The sequence below is a fragment of the Perognathus longimembris genome, chromosome 19 (genome assembly GCF_023159225.1).
Source record: "Perognathus longimembris pacificus isolate PPM17 chromosome 19, ASM2315922v1, whole genome shotgun sequence".
Taxonomy (NCBI): domain Eukaryota; kingdom Metazoa; phylum Chordata; class Mammalia; order Rodentia; family Heteromyidae; genus Perognathus; species Perognathus longimembris.
Window position 1 is genome coordinate 4,333,700 of NC_063179.1, and position 21,158 is coordinate 4,354,857.

At 41.9% G+C, this 21,158-nt stretch overlaps 1 protein-coding gene and 1 long non-coding RNA gene across 3 annotated transcripts in view; one reads left to right on the top strand and one right to left on the bottom strand.

The window, feature by feature from the left end:
• Positions 1–4,874, top strand: part of LOC125367754 — a 31,013-nt gene extending 26,139 nt beyond the window's left edge. Inside the window, exon 3 of the long non-coding RNA XR_007214144.1 lies at positions 3,766–4,874. This is a non-coding gene — a long non-coding RNA (uncharacterized LOC125367754). The remainder of the gene's footprint in view (positions 1–3,765) is intronic.
• The window catches only part of Sema5a (semaphorin 5A), a 371,169-nt gene that overhangs the window by 25,743 nt on the left and 324,268 nt on the right, over positions 1–21,158 (bottom strand). The gene's annotated exons all lie outside the window — the stretch shown is intronic.

The window sequence follows — 21,158 nt, forward strand, 5'->3', positions numbered from 1 at the left end:
TTTCCACATGGGATTCATAATATTCTGGTGGAAATTATTAGATTAGAATGTATGCTATAGCAAGTTAAACATTGTTCACAATATGTTCCCCATGGATTCTGTATCTCAGTCAACAGTTCTAAAACCATCTATTAAAAAACAAACACCATAAGCAAGAAACACATTGTCCGAGCTTCCTCCTCTGCCAGGCCCTGCGGGTGTGACCTCTGTGATCCCCTCTCTCTTTCAACACTGCCACAGGCCTGTTTCACAAAAGTAATGCACGCATTTCAGTGAAGCGTCTCTGTGAGAGAGAAGTCTCTCGCTTCAGTGAAGTCTCTCTGCTGTCTACAGTGTGTGGAGGGCAAGAACACTGTCCTCTTTATATTATGTTCCCACCCCAAACACAGTTACTCTCTTTACTTAGTGGATGGTTACACTGTATTTATCAAGCCACAGCTTAGCCTATTTCAGTGGGGTCTGCATGCATTTGGAATTCAGATCGTAGGCTGGAGCGTCCCGCTTTGCTGTTTAGGTTTCCTTTGAAAATTCTAAGTGACTTCATATTTTACAGATTACAAAGTAAAATAGAGGGATGGAAAGAATCCAAGCAGAATTTTGATACCATATGCTCAGCAGAAAGTATGGAAATTGCCCTCAAAGTCATTTCATCAATAGCTGAATGGATAAACCGAATTTATTCTCTTATGGAATACTGATAGCTTCCATATGCACATATCAAGTTCCCTTTTCGTAATTAAGCTTGGCAAGCTGAGTTGGAAAGGCATTCTACATAAAAGAAATAACAAAGTAATTTAATTGTGCATGCAGAGGGCCAATGTACGGAGGCATGTGTGGGCAGTAGATGTGGGATCCCAGAAGGCTGTCAGAGAAGTAAGTTCTGGAAAGTGGTTTGGTGGTACCTAAGAAGGAAGACAGGTAAAGGAAGGTAGTGAGGCCAGAATTACAGGCCCTCAGAGTACAGTCTGCTACGCACTTCTGTGTTGCCACAGACACAGTATTACCCACTTCCACCGAAAATAACGACAAGTCGTGCGAAACGACAGTTATTAGGCTATTCGACTGCGAAGCCCACGGACTACTGCGTGATGGGAAAGAATCGAGTGGTCCACGTGAGTCACGGCCCACAGCTGGGAGAGGGGACGCAACCTCTGACGACGTGAGAGTTGCAGGAGACGGAGGCGGAAATGGCTACAGGTAGAAAGGAGAGAGCTGTGTAGGAAAAAAGAATGCTTTCTACTATTTCAGTACTTGAAAGTGCACAGAAATGGAGATCAGCCACGCAGAGCAAACAACGCTTGCTCCCCAGAGCGGAAGGGAAAAGCTCTGAGCTCTCACGTCCTTAGTCAGTGAAGTTCCCCACCATGGCAGTGGGGGAAACTCACGAGACACAGAATGCTACTCTGAGCCCAAGCACCAAAGATCGAAAGCAAGAATTCAAATGATCAAACTCGTTTTACATAACTTAATTATAGTCTAGAAAAACGAAACCTAGCATATTTTTTAGATATAAGTATCATGGCACACAATCAGATAAACCTTACGTATTAACAGTCAATGCAACAGCATCAGTTAGGCAAAAAAGGTCCAAACCACCTTATCTGAGGAGGAAAATCAGTCAACTAAAACTCATACAGAAATGACATAGATGATAGATCTGTAATCCAGAACATTAAAACACTTTTTAAAATTGTTTGTGCCAGTCCTGGGACTTGATTTCAGGTGTTGGGGACTGTCCCTGAGCTTGGCTAGCATTCTTGAGCTCCACTTCCTATTTTTAGTGGTTAATTAGAGTTAAGAGTTTCATGAAATTTCCTACCTGGACTGGCTTTGAACCGCTATCCTTTAATCTAGGCCTTCTAAGTAGCTAGGATCACACGTGTGAGCCACTGGTGCCCAGGTAAAAGACAACATAAATGTGTTTCGTGAGTTGAAGCAATTAGAAGAATGGGTGATCATATTAGGTGGAGACCTAGCAGATAGGCAGAAGAGGCAACACACCGACAGCCCCAACACTGGTAGAGAACTGCAAAGGAGAGTCTACAGAGGTCATTTTATGAACTCAGTGTTAATCTGAATATCTCAAACAAAGACTTTAGAAGGATAGAAAACTAATGTCGATGTCCTCATGAATATATATGCTGATATTCTTAACAAGACCTTAATAAATCAAACCCAAATGTGTACCTGCTCACATTCGGTGTGTGTGAATGCATAATGCATACCTGTGCACATTATTAATATTAAGAGTAATTTTCTTCATGTCATTAGTATTTGCTTCGTGGGACTAAATACAACCAATATTTGTAGACAAACGCTTCATAAGTACCAAATGTGCATCATCAGCTCCCATTTTAATCAGCATTGTACATACCTGAAAAAAAGCACAACAATGCTATTTCCTCTCACACAGCCAGCCAGTACAGCAAGTGCAGGTTACAGCCTGGTGCGTGTGCACACGCATGTGCGTGCATGCAGTGCACCCTCCTCTACTCACTAATGTCCTCTAAAATCACTCTCATGGCTCCAGCGGGCTCAGGCCTTTGGGCACAAAGGGAGCCAGTTGCCTTCCCCAGTAGAAGTCTGTGTGTTACATTGGGATGGGAGGAGGAGAGGTCGGCCTCCGGGTGGTTGTTGTTTTTAAAGTACAAAGGGATTACGGTTACCCAGGATGATTGTCATCCATTTGCCAGCTCTCAGCAAACCACCTTTAAACATTCGACACTCATCTCAACATGGTTCAAATGAGGAGTTAGGCAAGATCATCTCCTAACACAAAAATCAATTGGCAACCCACATGCTTTTGCTATAGACGGCGTCAGCTGTCCCAAATGAGTTCCCATGGCATAAATGAGGTTAAGGGAGTGTGAAAAGATACTCAAAGTACTACAAAGCAACCTCAGTTTACATCGGTTTCTCTGAAGAAAGGCTGAGGATTTAGAGATATTGAACAATATTCCTAGCGAGGCACTGGTGGCTCAAGCCTGTAATCCTAGCAACACAGGTAGCTGAAGATCAGAGATTTTGTGGTTCCAGGCCCAGTCAGGCAAAAGAGTCCACAATATTCCATCTCAGTTGGAGAAGCTGGATGTGGTGGCACATGACTGGCAACCGAGCTACTGTGGGAAGCCTAAAATTAGACAGTCATGGTCCAGACGGACAGATAGACAGACAGACAGATGCAAAAAAGCGCTGGGGGCCTAGCTCAGTGATTAAATACGTGCCTAACAAGCCTAAACCCTGAGTTTGAATCCTGGGACCACCAAAATAAAAAAACAAAAACAACAACAACAAAAAAACCCCAAACCAAACCAGAAACAAATACCCCAGCCCTGATTTCTTGCTACTATAATTACTACTCATGAAAGTGCATTGGTTACAACAGAAATGTTTTAAAAAAAAAAACCATGAAAATATTGTAACAGAGATAGAACTTTTACATAGCGAGTCACCAGCAAATCCCATTATCCTCTGCAACCGATCCAGTTCAGCGCGTCTCCTCTGGGTATCTCCATGCCTCGCGCTCACGAGTCTTTGTTATACCCCTGGTTGGCAGGGGCAGACCGTACTGAGCAGGGCAGGGCAAAACCTGCAAGGGATGCAACATTTTCTTCTGCTAGGGTTGGGCACCATGGCCGGTCCCGGGGAGCCCGTGAGCCCGGCATCTCAGCGCCCCCTCAACCCGGGCCCTCACCTGCGACCACCAGCTAGCCTGGGTTCCTTCCAGGGCAGAAAAGCAAACAGCCATTCCTGTTACTGAGGAAGTGTGTGTGTGTGTGTGTGTGTGTGTGTGTGTGTGTGTGTGTGTGTGCATATGCCTTACTTTATATATGTGAATATAAAAATGGAGCTGGCTTTCCTATTCCCGCATTATTTTAGGCATTTCTTTTTACAACACTGTAGACAGATCAAGAGAAGAAAATCAGAGTGTGGCTGGAAATCTCCTTTATTACAGAGGCTGTGATGTGTAGATACTTTTGCTTCCATAAATGGATATACAAGTGAGAAGATCCATTTATTTACTTTATTCTCTCACTATAATGGCTTTAAATTCTTAACTCTGATAGTGAAGTAAAAAATTCAGACATCTTCTTCTGGCAAATGTCTGGTGATAAGAAGAGGAAAGTACTCCTAAGAAGAAGTAAATAGCAATCCTAGGAATGGTAATGGGTCACCTTGAGCAAAGATGTTTGCCCTTTATTTCGATCCCTCCACTTAAAGGGAAAATGCTTGAATCGAATGTGCTACTTGATAGCTTGTAATTCACTGCACAAGTGTCCTTACGAGTTCTCATAAGGAGTACTCAAAAACTAGGATAACTACAATGCAAAAGAATGTTAATAAAATTAAAGCTGGGCAAAACTGCGCATTGGGTTTGCTTGTACAGAATACATGGAGGTAATTGCTTAATAGAGGACTGGAGGCTGGAGACACAGAGCACAAACACATTGGGCTTTCTTCAACTATGGCCCCTGAAGGAAACGGGAGGAATGGTCCTTTCTCCCAAGAATGTGCTGATAGTCATAGACCACATGATGTTCCCATAAGGTCTACATGGAGCAGAATGTACTTATTTCACTGGTAAAATGAGGCCAGATTTAACTTGCACCCACATTTCTCTGAGTATCATTTTACTCCATCTGCAGTAGATCATCTAGTAAAAAAAAATACTGTCTTCAAAATTTGCTCTTATCTTTTGAGTTTACACAAGCTGTCTTCTTATCAGTTAATAACTTAAATAAAGATTGCATGCCCAGAAGATAGTAGTAGGAATATTTATTTAATCTAAGATCCTGACATCATGAATGATATATTTACAAAATACACAGCTAAGGTCAAAGTCGTTGTGATATTTCATTTTATTGTTTAGAAATGTTTGGAAGACTTGGGTATTTTTTTGGCTGTCTATGCTGGATTTAATGGTTGTGGGAAATGAAAAACATGTATGTTTTATCGACATCTTTTTTCCATTAAAAATCCGATGTTCTTCATGTGGAAAATTTAATAAGGGAAATTAATTTTACTTCTATTCAATGATAATATTTAAATGACTTTCTTTATATAACTCAGATTGATTAATTGGATTCTTATTTACCCATGAATTTTCCTCATTAGAATTTATACTTACCTAAATATCTTAATTTAAACATTTACACTTTTAAAACTAAAAGATCTACGGCTATTGCCTAAATGACTATTTTTTTTTTTTGCTGTGAATGCACAATACACTTAAGAAAATAAGTTTCTTGGTTTCATCTATCCACCTATCCCTTCCCCTAGTTACCTTTCAGTAATTACTGAAACGACTATGTGTAAAATGCTGAGTTGCATCTTTAAGAGATCATGGGCGTTAATTATAAAAGTAAGCATAGAAACCTCAAGAAAGAAATGGAAAAATGCTCTAATTGCCATGAAACATATTACAGGGTCAGGATGCAGAAGGTATTTGATAGAAAATAATAGAAGAACATAATCAACACTTGAATGAATCCATGGTGCACTGAGCCTAGAATTTTGTGTCTGTCTTTATACAAAGCTGACACTGCCTTCCTCATCCTCCGAGCCACAGGTGGGTGCATCTAGCATTTTAGTTCCCTCAGGTAATCGAATAATTGATTATATTCTAGCTAACTTATCCATGCTTCAATAATGGAAGAACAATTGCTAATAGAAAGCAGGACAACGCTCATGCAATCCTAACCATCTTAAGAAATTTTGTAAGTTTTCATCTTAGAAAGTAAGTCATGAGTATAAGGCTAAGTTATCAAAGTGGTTGGGTAGAACTATTATGAATTTCTTAGGAAAGGCTTTGACCTCTTTGTATGTGTGCATAGTGTCCCTGCAGAAAGTGTTTCTGGAACAGGCAGCCATGTGGACAGCTAAGATTTAGTCCAAGACCCACGCCCTGCTGCGGCTCCTGCTGTCTATCATTATGCTGTTGGATTTTTTCTCCAAGTTGGAAGCTACATCAACAAGAACTTTCCCAATGTTCCAGAAAAAGCTATATTTTCTTTCACAAAAGCAAATGTTCTGCTTAAATGAAGCAAAAATATCACAATAAACTAATTTAAGATCACCGATGATGGGTTCATTTCTAAGATTTATAACCTGTTCAATCTCTTAGTAACTTAATGGCTTGCTATTTTGCAGTTAATAGCTAAGGTTACTTAGTTATATACATAAATATTGTTAGTCTTCCATACTTACAGGTTCTATAGCTACATTTTAACCAACTCTAACTCAAACATACATTATATATATATATATATATATATATATATTTATTTATTTAAATTGCACCTGCACTCAACATGTAGACGTATTTTCTTTGTTATTAGTTGTTAAATATAGAATAAGCGATTACCTGATGCTATGTTAGGTCTATAAGTAATCTAGAGAAGAATGGAAGTGTACTGGGGGATGTGTGTAGGCTGAACTAGCAGGGCATTTTATAGAAAGCCCTGGGATCCGTGGACTCTGTTATTTGACAACGGGGAGCCCTCTCAGATACAGAGAGACTATACTCACCACACTATTTATGCCGTATTTGTTTTTCCCTTTGCCATAACACATATTCACCTTTCTCTTTTCCACTAAAGGTTTAGTTTGTCAGGCCACAGTTCGGTGGCTTCCTGTGTGCACATTCCTCCTTGTCTTCCCTGTACTTCTATCTGTGGGATGCTCTTAGAAATAGATGACCAAGCTTATGAGATCAAGACACGAGGCGAAGCTAGGTGCAGGTGGCTCATGTCCATAATTCTAGCTACTCAGGAAGTGGGAATCTGAAGGTTGTGGTTCAAAGCCAGCCCAGGCAGGCAAGTCTGTGACAATCATCTCCAGTAAACTTGTGGAAGTTGGAAGTACAGCTGTGGCTCAAGTGGCAGAGTGCTACCTTTGAGCCAAAGAAGCTCGGGGACAGCGCCCAGGCCCTGATTTTGAACCCCAGGACTGGCACCCACTCATACACACCAAGAATAAGATTCCAAGAGAAAGCCCCATGGAGAGAGGGATATGGGGCCTCACCCGAGCACTGGCTCCGGCCGCCTCCCCGGCGATGAGGACACCTGTGCCGTTAGCAGTGATCTCACAGAGGGGAACGGCACTGCAGTGAAGGACTCCAGGCATTGAGGCCAAGTGTGTACGTCAAATGCTTCCAGACTTTAAAACACTGAACATATGGAACAATGAAAAATGTTTACTCATGTTGGAGTTTCTTATAAGATGAATGTTAGAGTAAAGGTTTAAAGATTATTCTAGCTAGTAAATTTTTATTCACTCAAATATGATTTGGAAATCATTCTGCGATATACTCCTAAAACATAAAACTGGGATTCAATAATTGAGCGAACTGCTTCTAAATCTGTATTTTAATTACAGATGTTTTCTATAGTCTAGTGTCCAGCTATACCTTGTTTCAGCTATATGAAACTTTCCTATGACACTGTGGGCACCTACATTTTAATGCATTAATACATTAAAATCCTGTGATGCAAGTTATTTATTTTGAAGGTCATTACCTGATTACAGAAACCTGCCAAAGTAATAAGCCATCTCCTTTCCCAGAACATTACTTCAAAACTGTAGAAGCATTTCTTACTCAAAGTTACCCTTTAGGATATAAACTCTACCCTACTTGAACTACTTAAGATTCTGTACTGTGAATAGCTTGGTTATTATTGTTATCCTTAAGGAGCTGTGATAGGGGTTATTCAACATGTCAGTGAGTGAAAGCAGTGCTTCTTGGTTAACATCACACCTTCCATTTCTCAACCCCACTCATTCCCTTAAGTTACCTGATTCCATTTCCACATATATACATTTAATATTATGACTGAATTGCCCAACCGCCCATTTATCCTACTCCTTTCCTTGGTCTCACCTCATCTACAACAACATAAGTTCCACCATTCTGGTCTTCATTTTGTAAATTATAAATTGGTTTTTCAAAGGCATTACACCAATGGAATCCTTCTGTGCATATATGATGATTTAGTTAATACATTTGGATATGTAAGCATATAGCCCTGCCTATGTTTACATAGGTAATTGAGGCTTAACATCTACATATGAGCAAAACTATGCATGCCATATATCTGTGAGGATGATTTTTTAAAATTTATTTCCTCTTCTAGGAAACACTGCAAAGTTTTCAGGCAAGATTATTGACTGTTGTTCTTCTTTTAGTTTCAATTTATCTTTATTTACCCAGAAAATTTCATAGAGTGGCTGCATAAAAATTCCTGCTCTTCTAAAATGTAAGTAAAGTATCTCTCTATTGCTTAAATTTCCTACAAATATGTGTATTTAGGAGGAATAAAGGGAATCTGTTAATGTAGCTGTGAATATCTAGGTTTTTTCTTTTATTGTGGTAAGAAAAAATATGTTTTTAGAATGTTTCTCAAGATTAGAGATTATTTGGCTTTTAGTACACAATAAAATGTTCTAATACATATTCAAACAGGGTATTAAAAATGTCAGGGGAGAGAGACATTAGTTTTGTTTAAGGTGAACTTACACCAATGACACCAGCAGTGTGAAACACACAACCACACACATACACAAACATTCACACACATACATGCATCCACATTTCGCAAAACCATAGCTAAAGTAGTAAACGCACAGACTTGACTGCAAGAGCTGTGAATGGTAAGGAATGAGCTGGTTTCAATGAACCCTGGTATAATTAGCAACAATTGTGTTTTGGTAGCTCCACAATACCCAAAGCGCTTGACATCCCAGATACTTAGCAATGTCTGACGAATCCATGCCCCATCTTATCTAACTCCTACGACTAGCACACTAGCCATATTGCTGGCTTGCGGATCGGCAGACTCCGCTGTGGCTACAGCCCACTAGGACTTCGCCAAAGCTTCTGCTTTCTCTGCAAGCAAGCAATTCGTCTCCTAAATGCCCCTCAACAGGGCTGGGAATGTGGCTTATGGTAGAGCGCTTGCCTAGCATACATGAAGCCCTGGGTTTGACTCCTCAGTACCACAAAAAGAAAAAGTTGGAAGTGGCACTGTCGCTCAAGTGCCAGCCTTGAGCATAAGAAGCTCAGAGACAGTGCCCAGGCCTTGAGTTCAAGCCCTAGGACTGGCAAAAAAAAAAAAAAAAAAAAAGTCCCTAAACATATTCTTTCTCATCTTATGTTACTCTCGTCCCCTTGTCCTGAAAACGGATGTGATACCTCCACAGGGTCTCCCTAATAGACTGTGAGAGCCACAGAGGAGCAAAGAGCTGTCTCTCTTTTCCTACCCAAGCACTGACACTCAGACCCTGCCACACACAAGAGACCTGTGAGCATGGCTCCTCACCAGCACTCTGCATGTAACCATGGCCCAAGTGTGGTCAGGAATTAGGAAACGAGGCACGACTTTCGTATCATTTGTTGTATCACATCTTCCAGCATGTCAAAATTCCTTGGGAAGCGCTGAACAACTCTCTTCAATCAATAAATGGTAAGGAAAGATAAAGATCAAATTTCTGTGGCTGAAGCAATGAGGGGTCCAGAAGCCCCTCCACTAGAAAGAATGCCTCCCTCACCCCACCCCAGCTGAGCATACAGAGGCTCAGTACCAACAAGGTCATAGGATATTTAATGAACGGCCATTAACTAACAGCTTCCAGCATTCGAGACCTAAGCGCTGGGGCTAGAAAGCAAAGGGGATGAATCCTTCCCTCTCCTGATCTGCCTACCGCTGTTTCCATGCCTGGATATCTTAAGTGGACTGACCCCAGCACCATGCTGAATGCTAGCAGCACTGGCGGGAACCTTTGACTTTCTCTTGACTTGAATCCATTGTCAGGCTTCCAGCATTCCATCACCAAAGATGATAACGCTCCCTGTAAAACTTCAATAGGCCTCCTTCACAAGGTTAATGAAGCTGCAGTCACGCTTTGTTGTTTCAACCTGTTACAGATAAGTGTAGAGTTTGTCAAATTTTTATTCCATATTTAATTGAGGTAGCTGTCACACTGTTTCCCCTTGGTGCTCAGAAATGCAGACTTCACCATGCCCTCCACTTGATCATCATAGACATCATAGACATACATACAAGGCGTGCACGAATTTCATCAACATGTAAATATCTACGTAGGTATGCATGTACAAAATGTATACGACATGGTATGTAAGTACACTCAAAGCCTTATGAATTTGTTTCATGAAAGACTGAACAGAAGGGCATTCTTGTGGAGTTGTAGAAGAGGGGAGGAATTCAGCTAGCATCACCTCTGGCAATGAGCTTGGGACAAGGCTCTTTCCAGCCAGAGGGCGAGGCCCGGTCTTCTGCAAGAGAAGATGCCACAGGGCTGAGCCTTGGGACCTTCAACAGGAAACACAGGTTCGAGTGCACACAGAATCTACTCAGGTTAGCCGTGCTCCGGGTCCCATCCAACTAATCCCCAGGCCACCAACACTGAACCCAGCAACTCAACCCTGGGCACACTTGCTTGGGGGAATCTGGAAGAGAAATCTTGGCTTCTCTCTGACTGCTCAGAATTCTGCGCTACCTCCACTGGTTATCACTCCAAAGGCTAACTTCTCATGCCTTTCCAAACAGCAGCCACTAGAAAGCTTTCCCTCCCCAGTGCAAATCAAGGAGCTATAAAAGCAGGACGGAAGGGTGGAAAGGACTCTCGTTTGCATGTCTGCTTTCAGATGAGGTGGCTGTTTGGGAAGGCTGGGTGGATGGTTGGATCTGGGCAGCTGGCTCCCAACCAGTGACAGTTACTGCAATGCTGAGGAAATGATTCACCGAGCAGCGGCACTTTGTACTGGGCACTGGGAAGTGCTGTGGGTGCAGAGTGAGTCAAAGACCAGGCAGCCACAACTGGGAGGCCTGGGCACCGAGGATACCCTCCCATCGCCCATCAGCAGGGCTCTAGTGCCAGAGAATGCAGCACAGTGTCAGCCTGGGCCCGCTGTCTCCCACTTCATGGTCTCCAGTCATGTGATGCGGACGTATAGCATGTGATTTATGACAGAAATCTGCCAGGCAAATGCCTGTCCTCCAGCAAAACAACCCAATGCCTCGAAAAGCCACGAGGGGCATGCTCCTTCGACAATACCTGTCCTATTACCAACACTATTCTGGGTATTATTGTTTACCTTGAATACTTGCGCTAGAAATTAGCTCAGTATGCTCTCAGGTCACCAAAGTAAAACCCAGTTAACTTCAGAGCAAATTCACAAACATACAGAGGCCTCTTTCACCCAAATAGCAGAACACCAAGCACTGAAAAGGTAATAGCAAATTCTGCTAAGAAAGCAGCTCACACCTATACTCCTAACTACTTGGAGCTGGATCTAAAGATTGTGCTTTGAAGCTAGCCCATCAGGAAAGCCCACGAGACTCTAATCTCCAAATATCTACCAAAAAAGCCAGAAGTGGAACTGTGGCTCAAGTGATAGAGCACTTACTTAGAGAAAAAAAAAAAAGAAAATAGAAAAAAAAAGGTCAAAGGTAATGCCCAGGCCCTGAATTCAAGCCCAAGGACCAGCGCACGCGCGCGCACACACACACACACACACACACACACACACACGCATGGTTAAACTGTCCATTAGTTACTCTTTTCTTGAGGGGGGCAGGGATAAAAGTCAGGTAGATGGTAGTGAGTAGGAAATGACCAGAATTTTACAAACTCATCATTTGTATCAAGATGAGGAAGGTTTCCCACTGGCCAGCTTCCTCTCTACTCTGTGACCCCTGGGGCTCAGGAAATACATTGCGACCTTGAAAGCAAAGGACGACAGAGAAGACAACGGACAAAGAAAGTCCTGTGAGGACCATGTAAGAGACGACACCCAAGAAAAAGGCTGCCTTGTTCCTCCATGCGTGCACGCGCGCGCGCACACACGGAAGTAGAGCTCCTTGAAGCTCTAGAAATGGTTTTCTTTTCTTTCTCTTGTGAAATTTACTTTATTCTCATGTCTTAAGTTGGTGCCAGATGTTATTTCTCAGTTGTAGGAATTGTGGATTATGAATTTTCATATCAGTCCCAATTTGCCTGAAGTATTTGCATCCCCAAGACCCATTAAAAAAAATCTCACTAAATGTGTTTGTTTCAATAAGATTCACAGTGCATCAGTGCGTGGGTAAACATACCAAGATTCTAGAGAGCCACAAATATCTATTCTGTAGGATAAATCAAGAAGGCTCTCTAAGTGACCTGGAAGAGCTCCTCCCCATCCCACATGACCCTCAGGGCCAGAGGCAAGCTACCCCCCCCCCACACACACACAAGTACCACCCAGTGCAATGCTAGAGCCTCAGCCAGGCCCTCTAGTGGGGTCAAGTAGCTGTGCAGCACCATGGTGTACAGAATACTAGTCTCCTGAAATTCCCAGAACCATCAGCCATCCGACCAAGGCCATCTTGTGTTGCAGGGCTGAACTTAACAACCTAATTGCTATTAACACTGCCTGAGAGATGTTCCATACAATCCCCCATGGCCTTTCCTAGCAAGCATCTGTAGTCCTTGCTCTTCGGTATTCTACGTCCTCCCATGTAGAGGACTCCCTAGGAGCAGGCAAGGCAACTCAGCCACACCCATAACCCACCAAGGCATACCATCAGCCACGGCTCAAAGATGCCCATGTTCAAGACTTGCTTGTTCAGGGATCTGAGGAGGGCACCCCTCAGGTTTATGGGGATGAAGTACACCAAGCAAACTAAGACAAAACTTGGCAAACACATGGCGAGACTCCAAAACGAGCAGAGGGCCAATGTGCTCATATTCTATGTACAAAGAAGACCTCTGATATTAAAATCTCTACCATTGTAAAATACAAATTTCAGATTTTCTCTTTTAATTAGATGTTCTGAATTAGTAATATGTACTCAAGAGTTGCCTACAGGGGCTTGATAAAGCCTTAGAAGGTCATTGCCAAGTATAATGTATTATCAGAACCAAATTTAACAAACTCCATACACTATTACTGTCAAAACTAAATTTAACAAACTCCATACACTATTACTGCAGGCATACTGGCTTTCAGGGCTAAATTTGCATCACTCAGAATAGTCTTATGCAGTTAATTAGGAAGAATTTGAAATAGTTGAAGAATACGAACAAGAAATGAAATGTTCATAAGCAAATAGCATGATAAGGAATATTAAATGTGAAATGAAGGGTGTGAAAAATCTGAGAGAGAACCCTAGTCACAAAACACGTGCTTCCTCATGAGTCACTAGGAAGTAACACAGAGCAGATTTGTAAGGAAATGGAAGGACTTGGAAAAAATTATACTACGTGAAGTGAGCCAGACCCAAAGAAACATGGACTCTATGGTCTCCCTTATTGGGAATAATTAGCACAGGTTTAGGCAAGTCACAGCAGAGGATCACAAGAGCCCAATAGCTATATCCTTATGAACACATAAGATGACGCTGAGTGAAATGAACTCCATGTTATGGAAACGATTGTTATGTCACTGTTGTAGCTACTGTCAACGTGCTATGTGTAACCGTAGCTTCTATTATTGATGATCCTCTTGTATCCCCTTCCTGTGGTTGTACCTACACTATCTGTATCTTATCTGAGTATACTGGAAACCATGTATACTGGTAAACAGTAGTATATAGGGTAAAAAAAAATACAAACAACTACAAAAGCAAAACAAAACAAAAAAAAACAAAAACACACATACCCACCTAAAACCCAGAGCCACCATTCCCATCCTCTCAACCCCCCCCCCCACACAACTGGTGCCAATAAAAAATACTTTTCCAGAACCTATTTAACAAATGTGTATAGTCCTTATTCTTCAACAAAGAAATTAATCAGAAAAACATCATTTCATTAATAGTGATAGGGTGAATAAGATAAATATTGCATATTGTGCCTCCGGTGGAATCTAGACCTTAAAAAAAAAATGAAAGCAAATGAACCAGGTAGATGATTTAGTATTGGGAATCAGAGGGGGAGAACAAGCGAGGGAAGAGGATAAAGGGGAGGATTAATGTTAGAATATTATCAAAGTACTCCAAAGGTACATGTGGAAATGGCGTAATAAAACCCATTTCAAGTGTTTACAAGGGGAAGAGAGAGAAAAATGAGTAGTATAGGAAGTAAATTTGATCCAAGTATCACAGTGGAGGCACCTGTAAAATAAACACACAATAACAAAAGGATACAAAGATAGTGCAAGCACTTTCCCAAATTGCAGTTGTGTTTAAGATATAAATGTAACAACTAGGTTTATTTCCTGTACTGTACTCTGCTCAAAATTGAGAAAATGAGAGTGAATCAAATGTCCCTGATTTTAAGACGTTCAAGTATAGCTGTTTTGTTATTCAAAAGTCTACTATCACGTGTGATAAAAATATTTCCTCTTCCAAATAGGACTAAATTTTAATATGTATAACATTTAGAGTATTAGGTTAAAATTTTTCCCCCAAGTTTAACACACCATCTTAGGTGAATATATTTGGATGGAGATACACATTGTAACTAAAGTAGAAGGGCTATGAGAGCACTTACATCTGCTCACACATGCACACATTCACACGCTTGCCTGCAGAGCGTTGTATGTGTGCATACAATTACAGTGTGTAGACTCTAGATACAAGAAGCAACATGTCGTTCTCCTTGATCAAGGAAAATAACTTAAAATGCAATCTAGCTCTTATTTTTTAGAATTGTTAAGGGATTTATATGAAAGAAATACCAACGAAGAAAAGGAAGGCATTCCAGTTGTGTAACTGCAAGAGTAGGCGTGTGTGTGTGTACACGTGTGTGTGTGTGTGTGTTGTGGGGGAGATGACTAGTACCCTTCAGCTTATTCTCGAGTTCTTTTGATCACTTACTTTCTGAATATGTCTGTACTTATCCTGGAGACACCCAAGGGATGCTGCCAACAGCTCCTGACTCAATCCTTCATCCTGAGGCCTTCCAGGGGTGGTGAGCTCCTCCACCCCGGCCATACCACACATCAGCCGGGGCTCTCGCCTCTCCAGCCAGAAGTAACTTGTCCCTCCGAGGTCTCACTGAGTGCTGGTGCTCTCTCTTCACTGGCCCACTGCAGACGAGACTTCTCTTTAATCCTCTAGTCATCTGACTTGTACGTTTTCTCGTAAGCTGGGAAGCAGGCACCTTGAGGGCAGAAGGTGGCTAGAGCCATCGCCTGACTCCCACACGAGGCATTCAGTGCTTGGTTGACTACATACATCGAGGGAAGGTTTCAACACGAGGCTAAGTATGTACGAGGGACGTGAGTCTGTCATTGAGCATTTCCTTTGCTTCCGTAGTTGATGAACAGTATCATCATGTAAGATCACACCAAGAAATAGAGAAAGGAATTCTCAAAGATGTGTGGAACAGGCAGAGTTCCATTCCTCTTCTTCCTTTGTAGATTCCAAGGGTGCCGGAGAGGAAGGAATCCATTAAGTGAGCCGCTTAATGAAAACTCCCTAGTAGAACTCAGAGGGCTCCTTTGAGGCCCGGGTTCCCTACGCTTGCTCTTGCCCCTCCCTTGCATTTCTGTGTGAGTGCCTTTTGGCTCGCATGCTTCTGATTTCAGGACCTCGAAGATTCTTTAAGCAGATCCCAGAACTTCCTTCCATCAGTCCCTGCCGCCCCTTCCTCCCATGTGAGGACCAGAGTTCCATTGTTGATTGAATTTTATAAGACAATTATTAGCTTCTATTAGTTATTGTTATCTTTCCACACTTGTTTACACTGTACTCTAATCAATTGCCCTTTCTGTCATTCTCCTTGTTCTCCTCCCCCCATTTCCGAAACAATTTCAGCAGGTGTTCACTGTTGTGTTCTCACAGGTGCAGATTCATGTATTTCAGACATAGTCAACTATCTTCATTGGAGGACCTCTAATAATCTCACTGTGGGGAACTCAATGGGGTTCGAACAGGACAGACTGGCCTTAGCTTGTAAGAGAAGCAATATGCCAAATCACAGTTCCTGATGTTCCTTACCCACACCCCATGGTTTACAAAACAATGCAAGAGTGTGGAGCCTCATGAAAATTTACCAAGCAACTCCATCCGGAACAAATTCTACCGAGTGAAATGAAGATGTAACTCTTTGCAGAATGTCAGTTCCCAAGGTACACCATCAGACTGGAAGGCACTGAAGAGACTGGCATTACTGGTAAGTGTTGAAGACTTCGGAATGTAATGTAGGTTCCCATTTCAAACTACTAAGGAGAAAAACCTAAATGTAGCAGTAGCTGCCTGTGTTCTGTCATGGATCTATTCACAGTGAGGTTTGCATTCTTAGAAAGCTGCAGGATTGTTAAACTGAAGCACTTGGGAGGGAAGAAACCCTGGCATCTGTGAAAAACAGTCAATGTTTGAGCAATTTTTTTCCACCCTCCAACATCTGTTGCTTCCCTTCTTCAGTTAATTATAAGCTGCTTTGAAAATTATTATGTATGTGAATTATTATAACAACTGAAATTATACATGTTCGATAATATCACTGGAGGCATTCAGATGAAATAATAAAAAAAAATGGAAAAAATGCAAATCTTAAGCAAAACACAAATTAAAATGGATTGTTGATATAATTAAGCGTTTACATTACTTCTATAAAGGAATTAAAGACTGCCATGAGGCAAACACAGAAAGTGTAAGACCAAACCTTCTTTCAGGATCACGTGGTTGTACTTGCATGCCTGCGAACTCCTCTTCTAACCAGGCCCCTCCCCACTCACCGGCAGTCCTACTGAGCTTGAGCGCGGTGGACGGCAGGGCGGAGCCCCAGCCCATCCCTGGCTGGAGGCCGGACTACGCTGGCGTGAGGGCCACAGTGTGCTCCTTCCTCAATCGAGGCAGCCATGCCCCCTGACTCGCCCCTGAGCCCTCAAGGGCACGAGCTACGAATGAGCCCCCATTGGCAACTGCTAAGATTGTAAGGCCTAAGTCTTTCAACCTCAGGAAACCAAACCAAGAGCCCCCAGGAGGCCACCCTGCCACTCACTGGGATGACGACCTCCTCTGGCCAGAGGTCTCTGCACGTTTGGTTTGGTTGTACTTGGGTGTGGAAAGGGCTTCAGGATAGGAGGACGTGGATGCCGCATGCTGGCCCCTCGTGAGGTGGCCTGCGGGGAGTCGGGGTGTCGCGGCACCCCTCGTCTGCGTTTCCCGTGTGTGGGGGTGCAGAGGGAGCTGTCTCAGACTGGAACACACCGGGCTTTTAACTACCCAAGGATGTAGTTCATTGCAGTAAATGCAGGGGCCACTCTTTGACACCCCAAACTGAGTGCCAGTGCAGATGGGAGAGACTTGACCAGTGTCTATCACCTGGAGGTCCAGTTCAGTGGACATCTGAGCATCTCTTCCTTCCTTCCTTCCTTCCTTCCTTCCTTCCTTCCTTCCTTCCTTCCTTCCTTCCTTCCTCCCTCCCTCCCTTCCTTCCTCCCACCCCCCCACAGCCCATAAATGTGAGCAAGGAACACTATTCCAAGTACAGTCTCTGAATCTCAGTGATGACTGAAATTTTGGTACAACCTGGCGTAGGTGGTGAGCTACAGAAATCAGCCAAAAACAAGGACCCAACTAGGAGGTAATGGTGCCATTAACTACACAGGGCAGTCAGTGCTCTCTGTGGCAAATCCATGTCAATGGGGTTACAAAGACAGAAGACACATTTGGAAAATAAAAATGCCGCCTGCTTTGGAAGGCACTTCTACTAAATACTTAAATTTAGAAAGCTACACTTAATTATCCATTTTTAATATGAAAAAAATCAGACTTTAAAAAGACAGATGCAAGTTTTCTTTATTCGAGTACTCTATTATGCTGTTAAAAAATCTATTCATGCTGTGTGCACTGTGTGTTTACTAGATCCACAAAAGATTCTTAAATACAGTTGCTGTTTTCATAAGTAAACTTTAGGTGTTTTACTATTAGGTATTAGAGAATCGTTATCATGGAATTGATTATGAAATAGTGATGGAAAAACTGTGTGTGGGGGGGGTGAGAGAGATAGCAGAAAACTTACTATTCATGAAACTTATCAATTAGTTTTGCAATTACTGTATCTGAGTTATTGTAAGCAAAAAAATCCTAATTTTCTTTTGTAAAGTCAAAGAAATTTGTGCCACAGACCCCTCCAACTCTATAAATAAAACATTTCTGTGAAATATTCCAGATCACTATACCAGTTGCAATTTCCAGAGATTGTGGATGGTTATTTATACGTCCTAGAGGCAGAATTTTGATGGATTAATTCCTATAATCAATCATTTTCCTTTTCTCTCCATCTGCATCATGCATCATTCTTAAACATGATTGCCAAACTTTGAATAGTAAATTTTAGAAAACTTATACTTTTGTGGCAATCTGCCATACTGCACAATTTTGTGGACTGATATTAACTTTTTTTCAAAAATGTTCAAGCCTCTTCTAACAAAATGTGACAGTTTTACCCTGACAATGTTTCATGTTTGCCAGCTCTTCACCAGGCTGTTTCATAACAAGAGTGAATTTTGCATTTCCATGAAGAGCGAATATCAAGTTTCACCTAAGGAGAGCAATCATTTCATTTAGAGAAGAATATTTGCAAATAAAAGTGAATGCATTTTACAACCTCAATGCAATGGAACGGTTCATTCCGGTGACCTTCTTCATGAAGGTCAAGGTGACTCAGAGCATCTTAGGTGGAAATACTTGGATTATTTCACTCAACTACTGCAAGTGGTGAGGAAGAATGTCCACTTTCCAGTCAGTCACTAAATGGTGTTTAAAGAGGAAGGGGGGAAAAAGCGTAGTTTTACATGGTTTTTGACTCAAAGGAGCTGCAGCTGGGGACTCTTTCAATCTCACACATAGCCCATCCCCAGCAAGAGACTAGGTAGGAAAAAGACTCCGCACGTCTGTCCCCAGGTTGCTGCTGACCTTGGGATGAGATGAGATAATATTCCCTAAACTGACGTGTGCCAAACAAAATGGAGGCACATGCCATTTCATGGATCACAACCCACTTCCATTCACCAGGTTTCACTGGGTCCTAGGTTTATCCACACAGCCATTATGTGAGGCTTGTGTTGAATCAGCGCTGAATAACCTCCACTGAATGCCCTTTGACAGTGTGTACCAATCGTCATGTCTTTTCTCTTGACCTTTCTGGGCCTTCTGTGGTGCAGTACTTAAGTACCCAGGGAATAAATATCTGACCTATTATGTTCCTTGTTGATTTTTTGACACATAGCTTTTGTTAGGCTGCTTTATGCTCTGTGTGATATTTCAGAAGGAAACACAGTACAGGCAATGCTAAATCGGTTTCTCATTTAAAATTATATTTTGCTGGACGTGACTCTATCCTCAGCTCCACTCTTCAAAACTGGCTATCCCTTTATGGAATTGTGGGTTACATTAATTAAGCAAGAATCCCTTTTCCTAAAGCACAACATTTCCTATTTTTCTTCTTTCTTGTGTTCTGTCAGCTAAAGCCTAGGATTAAGATTGGATTAATTATGGGTTTACTGTCAGTCTCAATACTCATGGTAATGTGATGGTACTGATTGGTTGGCATAAAGAAAATAATAGTATAAAAATCAAGGTTGCCAATGAACAAGAGAAGGGTTATCTTCAGACAGAACTTCCCCTTTGTTTCAGGATGTCCTTCAGATCAGATAGGAACAAGGAAAAGTCCAGCAGTCCCTTGATAACCTTCAACCTGTGGTTCCAAAGAGACCTCCTTTGTGGAAAATCTGTGAGCATTCTAGAGGAAGAGGTTAGCACTGTCCTGTAGAGGCTTAATTCATTTTCCCCATAGCACTGCCCAACTTCCACTCCAGATACGCAGTCACAAATCTAAAGCTTCCACTCTATCCTTTGAGCTAAGCCCATTAACTTTTACTTGGCCTTTGGGCACCATTTGCTATTGTGAAGGTGTATTTCCACAACACCAGGGAAGGGAATTGCTCAGCAGCCCCTCAAAGACTTAGACACACCTACAATAACCCAGGGCATACTGAGTGCTACACATACTCACTGAGCTGCAGGAAGAGCATGGGGGAATTGAAGTGTTTTGTTCTAGAAATTTCTATTTGACTTGCAGTTTTTGACTGCACTTGGTCAAAACTGCATGGAATAAATCCACCAATAAAGCAGGCGTACTGAAGGTTCCTTTGGTTTCCCTCAAACAAATTATGCAAATGAGGTCATAGGGTTAAAAGTTCTATTTGTGCTCTTAAATCAGGTCTGGTCTGGTCACTCACTGGCAACTTCGTACTGGGAAAATTTTATTCATCTTTTTCTTGTTGAGTTTTTCCTTTTTTTAGGTGGGAGCAATAATGAGAAATGCTTCTCAGAGATAATCATACATTTTGATAACCGCTAGGAAAATGCGTGCCCTGTAACAGGTGCTTAATAAAACTCAATCTTACAAATGCTGTCCTAATTAGCTGCTATGATAATAAAAACAATGAAAAAGTAAATTGCAAACACTCCTAAGAGAATCAATATAAAATATTAGTAGCATTTACTTAAATATAAATATTAATATGTATGACGCATTAATAGAAGATAAGTAGAAAATATCATTATATAAAATGTTCTCTGATGCTGTTATATTAAGAAAGGGTAGAACCTCTTTTTTATTACTGAAACAGGACTGATGCTAATAATAATTTCCATCTGATGAATATCACATTTGATTTGTCCTTAGATAGAAGATATTAAAAGTATCATGGATTATGTTCTAAAGAGTTTTGTTGGTCAGTGTTTGAATTCCCTATTTCAGCCAAACACATACATCGGATAGATCAGTAAGAGCAGTAGTCAGGACACCTGTAGCCTGCCTTCACACCCACTCTGAGAGGGCACAGGAATTCAGAGATGACCAGCCAGGCCGTGATGTTCTTATAACAGCCCTGCTGGGGGACGGGAAGTAACTATCTGCCGGTAAGGGCCCTGGTCATTCAGAACTCTTCAGAGAGAGAAGTTTTCTGAAGGGAGCCACTCCTCAGTCATCTGGACACTCGTGTCCTGGTGACCAAAGATGGGTCACAGAATCTCAGTTTCTCTAATGTCAGTGTACAGAGGTCAGGTATACAGAAGGATAGGTAGCGTGAGGCCCAGGCCTTCCCTCCACACCGACGATCATTCTCCAAACTACAACAGGGCTTAGATCACCTCATCTTCAACAGCAGGGACTTTGTGATCAAGGGTTCTCAGAAAGAACCT